Genomic DNA, 19030 nt, shown 5'->3' on the forward strand with positions numbered 1-19030 from the left:
ATATATATCATGCCATGGCTTCATGGTAATGGACCACGCTTTTAAAAGCGTGGCTTAAGATTCCAAAGCGTGCCTCAATTCCAAAATGTGCCCAAAATGCCTTTTTTCTTTTTTTTTAAGCTTATTTTGTGCTCTTTTGCTTCTTTTTCTTCTTATTTCCTACAAAATTTATAAAATCAAAAGATCAGGGAAATATACCATTTAAGCACAAAAGAATGCAATAATTAAGCACTAATTATAAATTTCTTGTATAAAAAAAGCATAGAAAAACATGACATGGTGACATGTCATCAAGCTTGATTCAGAGGAACTTCTAAAAACATCTGCGGAAAAGGAGAAGCCTCCTAAGCTTGAGCTTAAGCCATTACCTTTCTCCCTGAAATATGCATTTCTTGGAGAAGTAGATACCTATCCTGTAATCATAAGCTCTACCTTAGAGCTACAGGAAGAAGAGGCACTAATTCAAATGCTCAAAACACATAGGACTGCCCTTAGATGGACTATAAGTGACCTTAAGGGCATTAGCCCTACCCGATGTATGCATAAAATCCTGTAGGATGATAATGCCAAACTAGTAGAGCAACCACAAAAGCGATTGAATCCAGCCATGAAGGAAGTAGTGCAGAAGGAGGTCACTAAACTCTATGTGGCTGGGATTATTTATCCCATTTCTAACAGCCCATGGGTGAGCCCTATCCAGGTTGTTCCTAAGAAGGGAGGAATGACAGTGGTTCACAAGGAAAGGAATGAACTGATCCCAAAAAGGACAGTTACAGGGTGGCGTATGTGCATTGATTATAGAAGACTCAATGACGCCACCAGGAAAGATCACTTTCCTTTACCCTTCATTGACCAAATGCTAGAAAGACTAGCAGGTCATGCTTTTTATTGTTTCCTGGATGAATATTCCAGGTACAATCAAATAGCAGTAGATCGACAGGATCAAGAGAAGACGGCATTCACATGTCCTTCGGGCGTGTTCACCTATAGACGAATGCCATTTGGATTGTGCAATGCACCCGCTACTTTTCAGAGATGTATGTTACCCATCTTCTCTGACATGGTAGAGAAGTTCTTTGAAGTATTCATGGATGACTTCTCTGTTTATGGAGATTCATTTGACTCCTGTCTTGATCATCTGACCTTGGTCTTGAAAAGATGCCAAGAAACAAACCTAGTTCTAAACTGGGAGAAATGCCACTTCATGGTAACTGAAGGCATTGTTCTTGGGCATTGGATCTCAAACAAAGGGATAGAAGTGGATCAAGCTAAGGTGGAAGTGATCGAACGCTTGCCTCCACCTACTAGTGTTAAGGCTGTCAGAAGCTTCCTAGGACATGCAGGCTTCTACAGGCGGTTCATAAAAGATTTTTCTAAAATTGCCAAACCTCTATGCAATCTCTTGGCCACTGATGTTCCATTCGTCTTTGACCAAGAATGCCTACATGCCTTTGAAATCTTGAAGGACAAGCTTGTCGGTGCTCCTATTATCTCTGCACCCAACTGGGACTTGCCATATGAGCTAATGTGTCATGCAAGTAATGATGCCATTGGCGCAGTCCTAGGTCAGAGACATGACAAGCTTCTGTATGTCATTTATTATGCTAGTCGCGTATTAAATGATGCGCAAAAAAATTACACTACTACAGAAAAGGAGCTATTTGCAGTGGTTTATGCCATTGACAAGTTTATATCCTACTTAGTAGGATCTAAGGTCATTATTTATACTGACCATGCTGCTCTAAAATATCTACTCACTAAGCAGGATTCTAAACCCAGACTTATAAGATGGGTATTACTCCTGCAAGAGTTTGATATAGAAATTAGAGACAGAAAAGGGACAGAAAATCAGGTGGCTGATCACTTGTCCCGGATTGAGCCAGTAGAAGAGACTTCTTCTTCTTCCACTGAAATATCCGAATCCTTTCCAGATGAGCAACTCTATGCCATCTGAACAGTACCTTGGTTTGCAGACATTGCAAACTACAAGGATATACGATTCATTCCCAAAGAGTTTTCCAGGCAGCAAGCCCGAAAACTCATGCATGATGCAATATATTACCTATGGGATGAGCTATATTCTTTTAAGAGATGTGGTGCGGTATTTATAACCCACTAACTTACCGGCAAGTGCACCGGGTCGTACCAAGTAATACCTTACGTGAGTAAGGGTCGATCCCACGAGGATTGATAGATTAAGAAACAATAGTATTTGATAGGCTTAGTTAGACAAATAGAAAAGAGTAATTGAGAGTTCAAAAGCATTAAACAATAAAGAAGAGTTTGAAGACAGGCAGGTGAATAAGTTGGGAGTAAAATATTGAGAAGACAGTTAAGGTTTCATAGTTATCTATTTTTCCGGATTAACTTTTCTTACTAACTATTTTAATTATGTAGGATTTAATTTATGGAAAACTATATGTGACTAGACCCTAATTCCTTAGACCTTCCTAGTCTCCTCTAAAATTCATTAGCTGCTAATTCCTTAGTCAATTAATTCCAATTAGAAGGTGATGATCAAATTCTAGTTTATATGCCACAAAAACTCTAATTACCCAAAAATAAAACGTTTATACGTCACGTATCCCATTAAATCCATATAATTAAAATTTAGAAGAATATGTTTTCAAGCTGTTGTTCAAGTAAAGAGCTTTTCCAAGTTTTACAAGGACGCATGTAGAAAAAGGGTCATACTTCTGTTCAACCCAAATTCATAAGATGAAGAGCGAGAACAATTCTTAAATTATAAATCCATGCATAAATTAAAATAGAAAAAGCAAAAAAATTAATCCATAGAAATAGATAGAGCTCTTAACCTTAACAATGGATGATTATTTGCTCATGGTTCAGAGTAGAAAATAAGGATTCTAATAAAATGTATTTTGGTAGTCTGGGATTGAATAATGTTGAGGTGGTATCCCTCTATTTATATCTAATCCTAATTAATTTAAAATCTATCTTTAAAACTAAAATAATATCTTTTCCTATTTTTAAAATTTGAATTTAAATTAGAATTAATTATAGCAATCAGCAAATCTTCAATTGATGGATGGGGACCACTTGGCTTCACTAGGATCCACACCTAACTTGGGCTTGGCAGCATGAATTGGAGTTTAGTTGAGTGAAGCTGCACCTAACTTGGGCTTTAGTGTGCCTAACTTGAAGTGGGCAGGACCAATCTCGCGTATTGTTGTTGTGTCTTGCGCCTAACTTGAGAAATCTCAAGTTAGGTGCAGCCTTGGCAGCGAGTTCGGAGAAGAAGTATGGACTATTATATATCGTTGGAAATCTCTGGAAGTTAGCTTTCCAACGCCACTGGAATCACGTCCATCGGATCTCTGTAGCTCGAGTTTTTCAGATTTGAGTGCAGAGAGGTCAGGGTTGACAGCATCATTCGCCTTCATCTCTTCTTCTGCATAAACTCCATCAAATCCAGCTGAATGCTACCTAAAATAAATAGAATTACACAAGACAAAAAGTAGTATCTATAGTGACTAAAAGATAATTAATTCTTGATTAAACTCAACAATTTAAATGCAAATTCACTAGGAAAAGATAGGAAAGATGCTCACGCATCACAACACCAAACTTGAACTGTTGCTTGTCCTCAAGCAACCAGAACTAATATAAGCTTAGGATGTGAATTTGCATGAGAATGAGAGTTCGATTAAGCTCATGTCTCTTCTTATAGTGGGGTTTACAACTGCAATCCTGAATAGTTTTGGCATCTCACTTTATCCTTTGAAGTTCAGAATGATTGGCATCCATAGGAACTCAGAATTCAAATAGTGTTATTGATTCTCCTAGTTCAGTATGTTGATTCTTGAACACAGCTACTTTATGAGTCTTGGCTGTGACCCTAAGCATTTTTTTTTCCAGTATTACCACTGGATACATAAATGCCACAGACACATAGCTGGGTGAACCTTTTCAGATTGTGACTCAGCTTTGCTAGAGTCCCCAGTTAGAGGTGCCCAGACCTCTTAAGTACACTCTTTTTGCTTTGGACCACGACTTTAACCGCTCAGTCTCAAGCTTTTCACTTGACACCTTCATGCCACAAGCATATGGTTAGGGACAGCTTGATTTTAGCTGCTTAGGCCAGGATTTTATTCCTTTGGGCCCTCCTATCCATTAATGCTCAAAGCCTTGGATCCTTTTTATCCTTTGCCTTTTAGTTTGAAGGGTTATTGGCTTTTTCTGCTTGCTTTTCTTTTTTTTATATAAATTTTTTTCGCAAGCTTCGTGCTTTTCACTGCTTTTTCTTGCTTCAAGAATCAATTTTATGATTTTTCAGATTATCAATAACATCTCTCTTTTTTTCATCATTCTTTCAAGAGCCAACAATTTTTAACATTCATAAACTTCACTATCAAAAATATGCATTGTTCATGTCATGCATTCAGAATCACAAAAAATACCACCACATTTAAGTAAATAAGACTATTCTTCAATGTAGACCCACTTTCTCATGCAATATATCACTCCTGTATTTTTTTTATTTGAATTGAAGCTCAGTGAGTAATACATGAGACATCTTTTCAGAATTAAAGCAATAGGGAGAACTAAACTAGTCCTAGGATTCTAACTAATAAAAGATCATGCAACAAACAAAGCAAAAATAGCAGAAAACTGGAACATAATATAGAAAAAGAGGGGAGGAAATAAAAAATGAAAGGAACTCAACCACCTTAGTTATCCTAGCGGTCGTTTATTCTTCAGGTTGTGCTCCTCAGTGAAGATGATTTGCCTCCCTTTTGGTGCCATAGGAATAAACAGAAAACTTCTAAGCGAAGCGTCAACACCAAACTTAAAGGTTTGCTTGTCCTCAAGCAAAGAAGAAATGCATATGACGCGTACGCGTCGGCGACGCTCGCGCGTCGTGTGCTTCTTCTTCTTCTTTTTTTGTGTGTCGTCTGAAGTGTTCGGTTCCTTTTATGAAATAGCTGCATGATTAGAAAATAGTAAAAAATCAATAAAAATCAAATAAGTAATAAAACTACTACTACAAAAAATAACTAAGGATACGAGATTATCGGGTTGCCTCTCGACAAGCGCTTCTTTAACGTCACTAGCTTGACACTTGATTATTGAAGTTTCTTCCTCTTCTTCCAGTTGGTTAAAAGAAATGTCTCCAAGGGGGGAGAGGTGAAAATTAGTGCCCCCTGATATAAATTTCTCCTAACAAGCTTTCTTTTATTGTGATTAACTTGATTCACCTTGCTTGTTGGGGTAGAGGTTGGATTGTTTTTTTTCTGACCTTTTCTTCTTCATGGATATTTTCTTCTGTTTCTTGGTCACAATCCCCTTTTCAGTGCTTTCCTTGGTTATCTTTGCTTCTTTGATTTCAACATGTGGGTGTTGTGTGACGGTTAGAGTATACCCTTCATTAAGAACTTCTTGAATTGGTGGTTCAATAAACTCACCCTCCATGCCACTCTCTGCTTCATTGGAGTGTAGATTCCCATAATTGTTTTAATCCGTTGCAACCTCCTTTGTTTGTGCATCTTCCTTCTATGTTGGTGCATCAACCTCCTTTGTTTTTGCATCTTCCTCTTCTTCCATGTGTGAGGGTGGAAAGTTATCTAATTCACTGGAGTATAAATTCCTTTGATTGATTTCCTCACTTTCTTCCATAGGATCTTGTATTATATCTCTTAGGAAAGAATTTGCTTGCTCCTCTTCCTGTGACTTGATAATCGAATGCACATGTTTCTCTATATTTTTGACACTTGTCTTTATATCATGTATGCATTCTTTCATGAGAAGCTCAAGATCTGATGGTATTTGAAATGAATAAGGAGATGGCGGCTCTTGATATGGATAAGAAGGAGGTGATGGTTCTTGATAAGAGCAAAAAGATGATGGTTCTTGGTATGGATAGGGAGATAGTGGCTCTTGATATGGGTAGAAAGATAATGGTTCTTGATATGGATAGAGAGGTGGTGGTTCTTAGTATGAATATGGAGATGGTGGTTCTTGATATGAATAGAGAGGTGGTGGCTCTTGATAGTTAGAACATGGAGCACTGAAGTGTCTTTGGTTTTGACCTTGCCAACTAAAATTTGGATAGTTCCCCCATTCATAATTATATGAATCACTACTCGAGTGTGAGTAGTAACCCATATGATCTCTCTCCATTATTTTTCCTTAGCACAAAACACCAAACAGAATTAAACACACCATGTGGTAAACAGGAAAGTAAAGAAGAAAGAACAGAAAGAAAATTTAAACTCAATAGATAAAATAACTAGGAAGAATAAAACAACTACGGGAACACCAAACTTAATTTCAGAAATTGAGAAAGAAAAAAATAATGGTTTAACTGAAAATTTTTTTTTTTTTGGAAATTAAAGACGGAAATAAAATAAAACTAATAAAATATAGGAATTTTTTTTTATTTTTATAATGAACAGAAACAAAACGAAAATAAAAGAAAATAAAAATAAAAAGGAAAAATAAAAAAAATAGAAATGACCTAAAGTTTTGAAAAGAAAAAAAATAAAAGGAAGTGAAATCAACAGTGGGACAGGGAAACCAAAACGAAAAGCAAGGAAAAAAACAAAGAAAAAAATGAAAATAGAAATTAATAATATTAAAATAAAACTAATTAAAAGAAAAATTATTTAATCTAAGCAATCAAACAACTTATAGTTGTTAATCACAGTCAATCCCCGGCAACGGCGCCAAAAACTTGGTGCGGTATTTGTAACCCACTAACTTACCGGCAAGTGCACCGGGTCGTATCAAGTAATACCTTACGTGAGTAAGGATCGATCCCATGAGGATTGATGGATTAAGCAACAATAGTATTTGATAGGCTTAGTTAGACAAACAGAAAAGAATAATTGAGAGTTCAAAAACATTAAACAATAAAGAAGAGTTTGAAGACAGGCAGGTGAATAAGTTGGGAGTAAAATATTGAGAAGACAGTTAAGGTTTCAGAGTTATCTATTTTTCCGGATTAACTTTTCTTACTAACTATTTTAATTATGTAGGATTTAATTTATGGCAAACTATATGTGACTAGACCCTAATTCCTTAGACCTTCCTAGTCTCCTCTAAAATTCATTAGCTACTAATTCCTTAGTCAATTAATTCCAATTAGAAGGTGATGATCAAATTCCAGTTTATATGTCACAAAAACTCTAATTACCCAAAAATAAAAGGATTATATGTCACGTATCCCGTTAAATCCAGATAATTAAAATTTAGGAGAATATGTTTTCAAGCTGTTGTTCAAGTAAAGAGCTTTTCCAAGTTTTACAAGAACGCATTTAGAAAAAGGGTCATACTTCCGTTCCACCCAAATTCATAAGATGAAGAGCGAGAACAATTCTTAAATTATAAATCCATGCATAAATTAAAATAGAAAAAGCAATAAAATTAATCCATAGAAATAGACAGAGCTCCTAACCTTAACAATGGAGGATTAGTTGCTCATGGTTCAGAGTAGAAAATAAGGATTCTAATAAAATGTATTTTGGTAGTCTGGGATTGAATAATGTTGAGGTGGTATCCCTCTATTTATATCTAATCCTAATTAATTTAAAATCTATCTTTAAAACTAAAATAATATCTTTTCCTATTTTTAAAATTTGAATTCAAATTAGAATTAATTATAGCAATCAGCAAATCTTCAATTGATGGATGGGGACCACTTGGCTTCACTAGGATCCACACCTAACTTGGGCTTGGCAGCATGAATTGGAGTTTAGTTGAGTGAAGCTGCGCCTAACTTAGGTTTTAGTGCACCTAACTTGGGCTTTAGTGCGCCTAACTTGAAGTGGGCGGGACCAATCTCGCGTATTGTTATTGTGTCTTGCGCCTAACTTGAGAAATCTCAAGTTAGGTGCAGTCTTAGCAGCGAGTTTGGAGATGAAGTATGAACTATTATATATCATTGGAAAGCTCTAGAAGTTAGCTTTCCAACGCCACTGAAATCACGTACATTGGATCTCTTTAGCTCGAGTTATTCAGGTTTGAGTGCAGAGAGGTCAAGGTTGATAGCATCATTCACCTTCATCTCTTCTTCTGCAGAAACTCCATCAAATCCAGCTGAATGCTACCTAAAATAAATAGAATTGCACAAGACTCAAAGTAGTATCCATAGTGACTAAAAGATAATTAATTCTTGATTAAACTCAACAATTTAAATGTAAATTCACTAGGAAAAGATAGGAAAGATGCTCACGCATAAAAATGCTCGGATGGAATAATCCGACACTGTGTGTCTGAAGAAGAGGCACAGAGAATTCTATGGCATTGCCATAGCTCTTACTATGGAGGACATTTTAGAGGTGAGCGGACAGCCACTAAGGTACTCCAAAGTGGCTTTTACTGGCCTACTCTCTTTAAGGATTCTAGAGAGTTCTTCCGTAACTGTGATAGTTGCCAGAGGACTGGCAATCTTCCCCATGGTCACAGCATGCCTCAGCAAGGATTCCTAGAGATTGAGTTGTTTGACGTATGGGGCATAGATTTTTTGGGAGCCTTCCCGCCTTCACACTCAAATATCTACATCCTTGTGGCAGTAGATTATGTGTCTAAATGGGTAGAAGCAATAGCAACACCCACTAATGACACTAAAGTAGTAATTAAGTTCCTCTAAAAGAATATTTTCAGCAGGTTTAGTGCCCCCAGGACACTAATCAGTGATGGAGGAACTTATTTCTGCAACAGATAGCTGGATTCTGTTTTAAGCCGATACGGAGTTCGCCATAAAGTAGCAACACCGTATCATCCCCAAACTAATGGGCAAGCTGAAGTCTCAAATAGAGAACTAGAGTGAATCCTAGAGAAGACAGTAAGTGCCTCTAGAAAGGATTGGGCTAGAAAGCTTGATGATGCTCTGTGGGTATACAAAATAGCTTTCAAAACCTCCATTGGAACTTCACCATATCAGTTAGTATATGGGAAGTCCTGTCATTTGCCAGTGGAACTAGAACACAAAGCCTATTGGGCTACTGGGTTCCTCAACCTTAATGCTAAAGCAGTAGGGGAGAAATGACTGCTCCAACTAAATAAGTTGGATGAATTCCGCTTAGAAGCATTTGAAAATGCAAAAATCTATAAGGAAAAGGCAAAGAGGTGGCATGACAAAAAGCTAGCTTCCAGAGTCTTTGAACCAGGATAGAAAGTCATGCTATTCAATTCAAGACTCAAACTATTCTCTGGAAAACTTAAATCCCGTTGGATAGGACCGTTTGTTATTACCAAGGTATCACCTTACGGACACATAGAACTTTAAGGTAAAGAAACCAGGTTCACTGTCAATGGACAAAGGGTTAAGCATTACCTTGAAGGAGATATAGAACCAGGAGGCTCAACACTGCTACTAAGTTAAGTACAGTGAAGTCCAGCTAAAGACATTAAAAAAGAACTTTTTGGGAGGCAACCCAATAAATACTCATACTTTATTAATTTTTCTAGTTTTCATTAATTTTATTTTTAATTAATTTTTAATTATATTTTAAGTTATTTTTAGTGTTATTGATCTTGTACAGTGGTTAAACAAAGACAGAATGATACAGAACAGCAAACAGAATACCCTGGAGTAAAGAGCTTTCTGGTGCTTAAATGCCAGTAAGGATAGGAGATTGAGTGTTTAACACCCATGGAGACAGCAGGCCCGCCAGCCAGGAGGCCCTGGCTGGGCGTTTAACGCCCCACAGGGAGGACTACTATGGCGTTAAATGCCAGAATGCTAGCATTCTGGGCGTTTAAACGCCAGCATGGCAGCATAGTGGTAACTTCAATTTTTCAATCTTATCTTGATTCAACTCATCTTCATTCAATTTAATTTAAAAAATTCTTTAATTTTTCTATCAAATCTTATTCAAATATCTCAATTTCAATTTAATTTTAAAATTAAAACATATTTTATTTATTTTTCAAATCCTTTTCAAAATTGCATAACTTTTACAACTTGCTTTCAAAATCTTTCAAAATCTTTTTATCTTGTTCATATCTTTTTTAAATCCATTTAATATCTTGCTTTTAATGCCTTTTCTATCCTCTTAAAAATCTTTTCTTATCTTTTAAACCTAACAGCTTATCTTGTTTTATTTTATTTTTTTAAAAAATATTTATCTTTTATCTTCATCTTTTATCTTTATCTTTTATTTTTTTAGAAAATCCCTTCCCCCTTCCCTATATATATGCATCTCGTGCCCCCTCCATTACTCATCACCTCTCATTCTAATTCTCCCTTATCTTCCCCTCTTCTATTCTCTTTTCTACTTCTTTCTTTCTTACTTTTTGCTCGAGGATGAGCAAATTTTTAAGTTTCGTATGGTAGGAGCCCTATTCCCTCATCAAGAATTCAATCTCATGGCTCCAAGAAGTGGCAAGACCGCCCCAAAGAACAAGAAAGAAGACAACTCAATAGTTGTTTTCAAACCTGTTCGATTTTTCACCAAGGAACATGAAGAACATTATCATAAGATAATGAGCAAAAGGCCAGTAATCCCTGAAGTGGGGTTTAACCTTATAGAAGAAGAATACCTAGAGATCCAATAGCAGATTCGAAGGAGAGGATGGGATATTCTAAGTGGTCCTCAGTCCAAAGTTGGATATAACATGGTCCGTGAATTCTATGCAAATTTGTGGATGACAGATAAGCAAAAGAAAGATGGAATAAAAATTCATACTTTTCGCACCATGGTCAGAGGGAGGATTATATACTTTCATCTAGACAGGATGAGGGAAGTCTTCAAACTACCTCTGCAAAGAGATGACCGTGAGTCAAACAACAAGAGGGTTATAGCCAACTGAAAGCTGGATCAAGTCCTAGAGGACATATGCCTACCTGAAACCCAATGGATTGAAAATACCAAAGGGGAGCCATGCTAGCTGAAAAGGGTAAACCTCAAGCCTGTTGCTAGAGGATGGCTAGACTTCATTGTGCATTTTATACTCTTCACAAGTAACCGTTCTGAAGTCAATATTGATAGAGCAGTAATGATTCACTGCATCATGACGGGGAATGAGGTGGAAGTCCACCAAATAATCCCCCGTGAGATTTACAAGCTATCAAACAGGGATTCCACTAGAGCCATGTTGGCTTATCCAAATCTCATCTTCCGCCTATGCTAAGAGGCTAAGGTTATGATTCCATCAGACCACTTTATTTCAGTGGAGAAACCAATCACCAAGCAGGTGATGGAGAGTTCCAAGATAGAAGATGATAACCTAAAGAGGAAGGAACCTGAGCTTTCCCAAGAGATCCCTCTAATGGAGTACTGGGAACAGCTGAAGGCTTCTGTAATTCACTTACAAAGCATGCTAGATCAGCTCAAAGAGGAGAAGAAAGATCAGACTAGCATGATTTGCAAACTGATCTAAGAGCAAGAGAAGCAAGGGCATGAGCTTGAGGAGCTGAAGTGCCAGAAGCTCTCTCCTGAAGAACCATGCGCCCCTCAAGGTGAAGAGCCTTGCGCCCTACGGCCTAAAGAAACCATCATCCCCCAAGCTGAAGGTTGCTGAGTTTCAACTTTGTGGTTATTCTAATTCCTATTTTTCTATCTCATATATTTCCATCCTAATGTTGCATGATCACTAGTAAAAAAAAATTTAAGTCTTTATTTTTATTTTTATTTTATGTCTTTTAATTTTTAGGATTACATAAGCATTAGTAGTAATTAATTAATTTTTATTTTTCCAATTAGCTATAAATTATTCCTCTTATCATCATTAAACATGAATAAAATAGTAGATTTTTTTTAGAAGAAGTAAAGATTCATAGATTTTTGAGCTTTCCAATAAAGAATAGTTACATTAATTTGATCGGGTTACATTGCTTTAGTTTTCTTAATGAAAGAATAAACAGTGCATATTTGAAGTTGAATTTAATGATGCTAGCTCTTGAAAGAATAAGGAAAAAGGAAAAATATTATTGATAATCTGAAAAATCTAAAAATTAATTCTTGAAGCAAGAAAAAGCAGGGAAAAAAAGAAAGAGAGAGAATATAGAAAAAGCAAAAGAAGTAGAAAAAGCCAATAACCCTTTAGACCAAAAGGCAAGGGTGAAAGGGCCCAAGGCTTTGAGTATCAGCGGTTAGAGAGTGAAAGGTGTCAAGTGAAAAGCTTGAGACTGAGCAGTTAAAGTCGTGGTCCAAAGCAAAAGAGTGTGCCTAAGAACTCTTGATACCTCTCTCTGGGGACTCTAACAAAGCTGGGTAACAATCTGAAAAGGTGATGCCAGGGCATTTTGGCCAGTTTCACTGACCTTTTCTTTACTGTTTTTAGGGTAGTTTCATGCATTTCCTTAGGAAATAAGCTAGTTTTCGGTAGATATTCACTTACATCTTGATTCAAGCATACATTGTGCATTTTACATGATTTCATGAGGATTTTGCATGAATTTAAGGACAAATTGGATGTTGCATTTCCCATGACTTGGACTAGAACTTTGATGCACTTTATTGCTTAATTTCAGGACAAAGGAAGCAAAGAAGAACCACATTAGTGGCTACGTTAGTTGCACTAACGTTAACACTAACGTGGAATGGGAGTAACTTGCAAAGTTAATGAGAAAAGTGATTGCCAATAACGCTCTCGAAGCCATCATTGCCCACGTTAAGAAATAGAGCCAACGTTAGTGACACTTAACATTATCACTAACGTTGAACCAAGATCATGAGTGGCCACGTTACAGTCCATGTTAACCTAGTTAACGTGGCCTCTAACGTTAAGAAGGAAGGGGGGAGCCAACGTTAGTGACACTCAACATTGTCACTAATGTTGGCCAAAGCACATTAAGCCACGTTAACTCCCACGTTAACCTATGCTAACGTGAAGGAACAAAGTGGTCGACAACATTAGTGACACCCAACATTATCACTAACGTTGGAAGAACACAAGCCCCCAAGGAGCCACGTTGACTCCCACGTTAACCTAGTTAACGTGGAAGCTAACGTGAAGAAAGAAGGTGATCGCCAACGTTAGTGACACCCAACATTGTCACTAACGTTGGAAGGAGCCACACATGCCACCATGAGCCACGTTAACTCCCACGTTAACTTAGTTAACGTGGAAGCTAACGTGGATAAGGGAAGGATGAGCCAACGTTAGTGACACTCAACTTTGTCACTAATGTTGGAGATGGCTAGCAAGGCCACGTTAGAAGCCACGTTAACCTAGTTAACGTGGACTCTAACGTGGAGAATAGGGGCAATTTGGAACGTTAGTGACAATGGTAAGTGTCACTAACATTCTCGAAGGATAGCAAGCCTACGTTAAAAGAGCCACGTTAACTAAGTTAACGTGGGCTCTAACGTAGGGAAGGGGGAGGCTTCTCAACGTTATTGGGAAAGTTGAGTCCCAATAACGTGTGCGAAGGACATAGTGGAAACGTTAGTGGCAACATTTGTGCCACTAACGTTGAGGTTAACGTGGCCTTTAACTTTGGTGAGGAACGTTAGTAAAAAAGGTGATTGTCACTAACGTTCTCGAACCCATATTTTCACTGAACGTTAACACCACTAACTTCCTGAGCCAAAGCCCCTGCCCACTTCATACTTTCTCTCTGCAAGTAAAAGCTAAGCCCAATGAAGAAGAGAACTGCTTCCAACTCAAGATCCAAAGGCCCAAGACTTGAAGAATCAACTAAAAGAACAGAAGAGTAGTATATATAGGAGTATCTTTGAAATAATTTGGAGAGTTGGAAATTATAGGGAGACTCTTAACATAGAACTACTCTTTGTATTTACTTTCTCTGCACTTCTAAGTTTTCATGATGTATTCTCAATCTTTGTTTTCATTTTCCAAAGCTATGAACAACTAAACCCCTGTCATTGGGTTAGGGAGCTCTGTTGTAATTTGATGGATCAATACTAGTTTTTATTATTCTTCTTCTATCTTTTCTCTTGATTTTACTTAAAAGCTTTCGATCTTCATCCAATTGAGTAGTTATCTTGAAAAAGAAGCTATTCATACTTGGATCTCTTCTGAACCTTGAAAGAGGAATGAAGAGATCAAGCTAGAAATGCTTTCTCATGCTGGACCAAATTGGGTTTGGATGGATATGTGACTATAATCCTCTCAACACTTGGTTTGGGAAATGCATGTGGTATAATCAGTGACCATACTTCATCTCTTCTCATGAGCAATTGACCAAGGAATTGGCTATTGATGAAGATTTGAGAGATTGAATTGCAAGAGATTGTAATACGATCACTTAAGATTGCCAATGAGATCAATGAGTGCATTGATTGAGGAAGAGATGAAAATGAAATTGATCCGGAGAATGCAACATCTCCTAAGCCCAATGAACTCCCCATTTCTGATCTTACCCATTCTCTTTAATTTCTATTATTTACTTTAATGAGCAATTCCCCCATTCCCATTTACAATTTTGCAATTTACCTTCTGTCATTTACTTTGATGCACTTTATTGCTTAATTTCAGGACAAAGGAAGCAAAGAAGAACCACATTAGTGGCTACGTTAGTTGGACTAATGTTAACACTAACGTGGAATGGGAGTAACTTGCAAAGTTAATGAGAAAAGTGATTGCCAATAACGCTCTCGAAGCCATCATTGCCGACATTAAGAAATAGAGCCAATGTTAGTGACACTTAACATTATCACTAACGTTGAACCAAGATCATGAGTGGCCACATTAACCTAGTTAACGTGGCCTGTAACGTTAAGAAGGAAGGGGGGAGCCAACGTTAGTGACACTCAAAATTGTCACTAACGTTGGCCAAAGCACATTAAGCCACGTTAACCCCCACGTTAACCTAGTTAACGCGGAAGCTAACGTGAAAGAACAAAGTGGTCGACAACGTTAGTGACACCCAACATTGTCACTAACGTTGGAAGAACACAAGCCCCCAAGGAGCCACGTTGACTCCCACGTTAACCTAGTTAACGTGGAAGCTAACATGAAGAAAGAAGGTGATCGCCAACGTTAGTGACACCCAACATTGTCACTAACGTTGGAAGGAGCCACACATGCCACCATGAGCCACGTTAACTCCCACGTTAACTTAGTTAACGTGGAAGCTAACGTGGATAAGGGAAGGATGAGCCAATGTTAGTGACACTCAACTTTGTCACTAACGTTGGAGATGGCTAGCAAGGCCACGTTAGAAGCCACGTTAACCTAGTTAACGTGGACTCTAACGTGGAAAATAGGGGCAATTTGGAACGTTAGTGACAATGGTAAGTGTCACTAACGTTCTCGAAGGATGGCAAGCCTATGTTAAAAGAGCCACGTTAACTAAGTTAACGTGGGCTCTAACGTAGGGAATGGGGAGGCTTCTCAATGTTATTGGGAAAGTTGAGTCCCAATAACGTGTGCGAAGGACATAGTGGAAACGTTAGTGGCAACATTTGTGCCACTAACGTTGAGGTTAACGTGGCCTTTAACTTTGGTGAGGAACGTTAGTAAAAAAGGTGATTGTCACTAACGTTCTCGAACCCATATTTTCACTGAACGTTAACACCACTAACTTCCTGAGCCAAAGCCCCTGCCCACTTCATACTTTCTCTCTGCAAGTAAAAGCTAAGCCCAATGAAGAAGAGAACTGCTTCCAACTCAAGATCCAAAGGCCCAAGATTTGAAGAATCAACTAGAAGAACAGAAGAGTAGTATATATAGGAGTATCTTTGAAATAATTTGGAGAGTTGGAAATTATAGGGAGACTCTTAGCATAGAACTACTCTCTGTATTTACTTTCTCTGCACTTCTAAGTTTTCATGATGTATTCTCCATCTTTGTTTTCATTTTCCAGAGCTATGAACAACTAAACCCCTGTCATTGTGTTAGGGAGCTCTATTGTAATTTGATGGATCAATACTAGTTTTCATTATTCTTATTCTATCTTTTCTCTTGATTTTACTTGAAAGCTTTCGATCTTCATCCAATTGAGTAGTTATCTTGAAAACGAAGCTATTCATACTTGGATCTCTTCTGAACCTTGAAAGAGGAATGAAGAGATCAAGCTAGAAATGCTTTCTCATGCTGGACCAAATTGGGTTTGGATGGATATGTGACTATAATCCTCTCAACACTTGGTTTGGGAAATGCATGTGGTATAATCAGTGACCATACTTCATCTCTTCTCATGAGCAATTGACCAAGGAATTGGCTATTCATCAAGATTTGAGAGATTGAATTGCAAGAGATTGTAATTCGATCACTTAAGATTGCCAAGGAGATCAATGAGTGCATTGATTGAGGAAGAGATGAAAATGATATTGATCCAGAGAATGCAACATCTCCTAAGCCCAATAAACTCCCCATTTCTGATCTTACCCATTCTCTTTAATTTCTGTTATTTACTTTAATGAGCAATTCCCCCATTCTCATTTACAATTCTGCAATTTACCTTCCGTCATTTACTTTCAGATCTATAATTCTAGCATTTACTTTCCTGTCAATTACCTTCCCACCATTTTATTTTCTGCAATTCTCAACTCAAATTCTGGATTCGCTCAACTAGAACAGTCCTCTAATTAAAGTTGCTTGATCAATCAATTCTTGTGGGATTCGATCTCACTCTATTGTGAGTTTTTACTTGACGACAAATTCGGTACACTTGCCGAAGGGAATTTGTTGTGAGACAAGTTTTCCGTGCATCAAGTTTATGGCGCCGTTGTCGGGGATTGATTGTGCATCAACAATGATTAGATTGGAGGATAACTAGATTGAGCATTTTATTTTTGTTTGATTTAAATTTCTGTTTGAGTCATTTACTTTCTGTTTTAGATAACTTCTTCCCTTTTCCCTTACTTTTTCTTTGTTATTTACTATTCATCTCACTAACCCACTAACTATTTGATATATTGCATCACTCACACTAACATTAATTCTGACAGATATACTTTCTGCACCTATTCTCTTTGCTTGTACTTGTTGGTTGTATGACAGGGAGAAGAAGCGGGGCTTCAACTTTCTTTGATTCTGAACCTGAGAGAACCTTCCTTAGACTAAGGAGGGAGGCAAGAGAAAAACATGTAGTTGGTGGTGAAGAAGAGGAGGAACACTTTGAGGAATACTTTGAACCAAACATGGAAGAAAACATGGAAAACCATCATGAAGAAGAGGCTCACAACCATGGCAGAGGAGGTGGAGCAAATCATGCTGGGGAGGAAAGAAGAGTTTTAGGCTCTTACATCAATCCAAACCCAGGGAACTGTGGAAGTAGCATTCAAAAGCCAACCATCCATGCCAACAATTTTGAACTGAAGCCATAGCTCATCACCCTTGTTCAGAACAACTGTTCGTTCGGAGGGAGTGTCCAAGAGGACCCCAATCAACATCTAACCACCTTCCTGAGAATATGTGACACAGTGAAGTCTAATGGTGTTCATCCTTACGCCTATAGACTGCTCTTATTTCCATTCTCACTCAGGGACAAGGCAGCTAAGTGGCTGGAGTCTTTCCTAAGGGAGAGCTTGACAACTTGGGAAGACGTGGTGAACAAAATTTTAGCAAGATTTTACCCTCCTCAACGAATCAATAGGCTAAGAGCTGAGGTCCAAACTTTCAGGCAACAAGATGGTGAGACTCTATATGAAGCATGGGAGAGGTTTAAAGACTTAACAAGGAGGTGCCCACCAGATATGTTCAACGAATGGGTACAGCTGCACATTTTCTATGAAGGGCTCTCTTATGAGTCAAAGAAGGCCGTAAACCATTCATCCGGAGGATCTTTGAACAAGAAGAAGACTATTGAGGAAGCCATAGATGTCATTGAAACAGTAGCAGAGAACGACTACTTCTATGCTTCTGAAAGAGGGAACACAAGAGGAGTAATGGAGCTAAACAATGTAGATGCTCTGCTGGCCCAAAACAAGCTCATTACCCAGCAGCTAGCTGACCTCACCAAGAAGATGGAGAGGAACCAAGTAGCAGCAGTCTCCACTTCATCAACAACCTAAGAAGGAGTGAATGAAGAAGCAGAGGGTAGTCAGGAGCAAGCCAACTACATTGGGAATTCACTTAGGCAAAACCATGATCCATACTCCAAGACCTACAACCCTGGATGGAGGAATCACCCAAACTTTGGGTGGGGAAATCAACAAGACCAAAGCCTTGATCAAAGACGCCCAAATCCAAACAATGCAGCCACCCAACACTTCACATCTAGACCATATCAACACCCCCATAACAACACCTCCCCACATTCATATCAAGGCCAGAATAACCCTACTCAGCCTGACCTGTCATCATTTGATGAAAGAATCTCAAGGATTGAGAATCTACTTGAAGGCATAAGCAAAGAGATTCAAGATAGTAAAGCATTCCGAGAAGAGGTGATATCCAATATGCAGAATCAGGATGCTGCCATCAAGAAACTTGAGACACAAATTGGCTACTTATTCAAACAAATCCCCCGCCACAACCTTCGCAGCAAGACTAGCTCAACACAAAGGAAGGAGTGTCAGGCTATCACCCTTAGGAGTGGGAAGGAACTGAAGGAAACCCCCCAGAAACCACAAAAAGATGACTCAACTAAAGAGGAAGAAGAGCAAGACGAAGCTCGAGTTCCCACTTTGAATTTACAAAAAGGGGAAGGAGTGCTGAAGCCAGACGCCCCAAGAGTCCCATACCCTCAGCAATTAAGGAAGAAAGGGGATGACAATCAGTTTTCGAGATTTTTGAAAATCTTCAAGAAACTGCAAATCAACATACCCTTTGCTGAAGCAATAGAACAAATTCCACTCTACGCCAAGTTCTTGAAGGAGCTCATGACTAAGAAGAGAAGCTGGAAGAACAACGAGACTGTGATACTAACCGAAGAATGTAGTGCTATCATTCAGCACAAACTACCCCAGAAATTGAAGGATCCCGGGAGTTTTCAAATCCCTTGTATTATAGGAGAAATCACAGTGGAAAAGGCTCTGTGTGACTTAGGAGTCAGCATCAATTTGATGTCAGTAGCTATGATGAGAAAGATGAAGATTGAGGAAGCTAAACCAACAAAGATGGCCTTACAATTGGTAGACAGATCGTTCAAGTTCCCGCATGGCGTCGTAGAAGATTTGCTGGTGAAGGTGGGAGATTTTATCTTCCCAAC

At 38.2% G+C, this 19030-nt stretch overlaps 1 non-coding gene across 1 annotated transcript; it reads right to left on the reverse strand.

Moving 5' to 3' along the window:
- Nucleotides 1-17471: 17471 nt before the first annotated feature.
- Nucleotides 17472-17578, reverse strand: LOC112752142 (small nucleolar RNA R71). The gene has a single exon (XR_003176586.1). It is a non-coding gene; the product is annotated as a small nucleolar RNA R71 (small nucleolar RNA).
- Nucleotides 17579-19030: the final 1452 nt, after the last annotated feature.

This window comes from Arachis hypogaea, chromosome 15 (assembly GCF_003086295.3).
Source record: "Arachis hypogaea cultivar Tifrunner chromosome 15, arahy.Tifrunner.gnm2.J5K5, whole genome shotgun sequence".
Taxonomy (NCBI): Eukaryota; Viridiplantae; Streptophyta; class Magnoliopsida; order Fabales; family Fabaceae; genus Arachis; species Arachis hypogaea.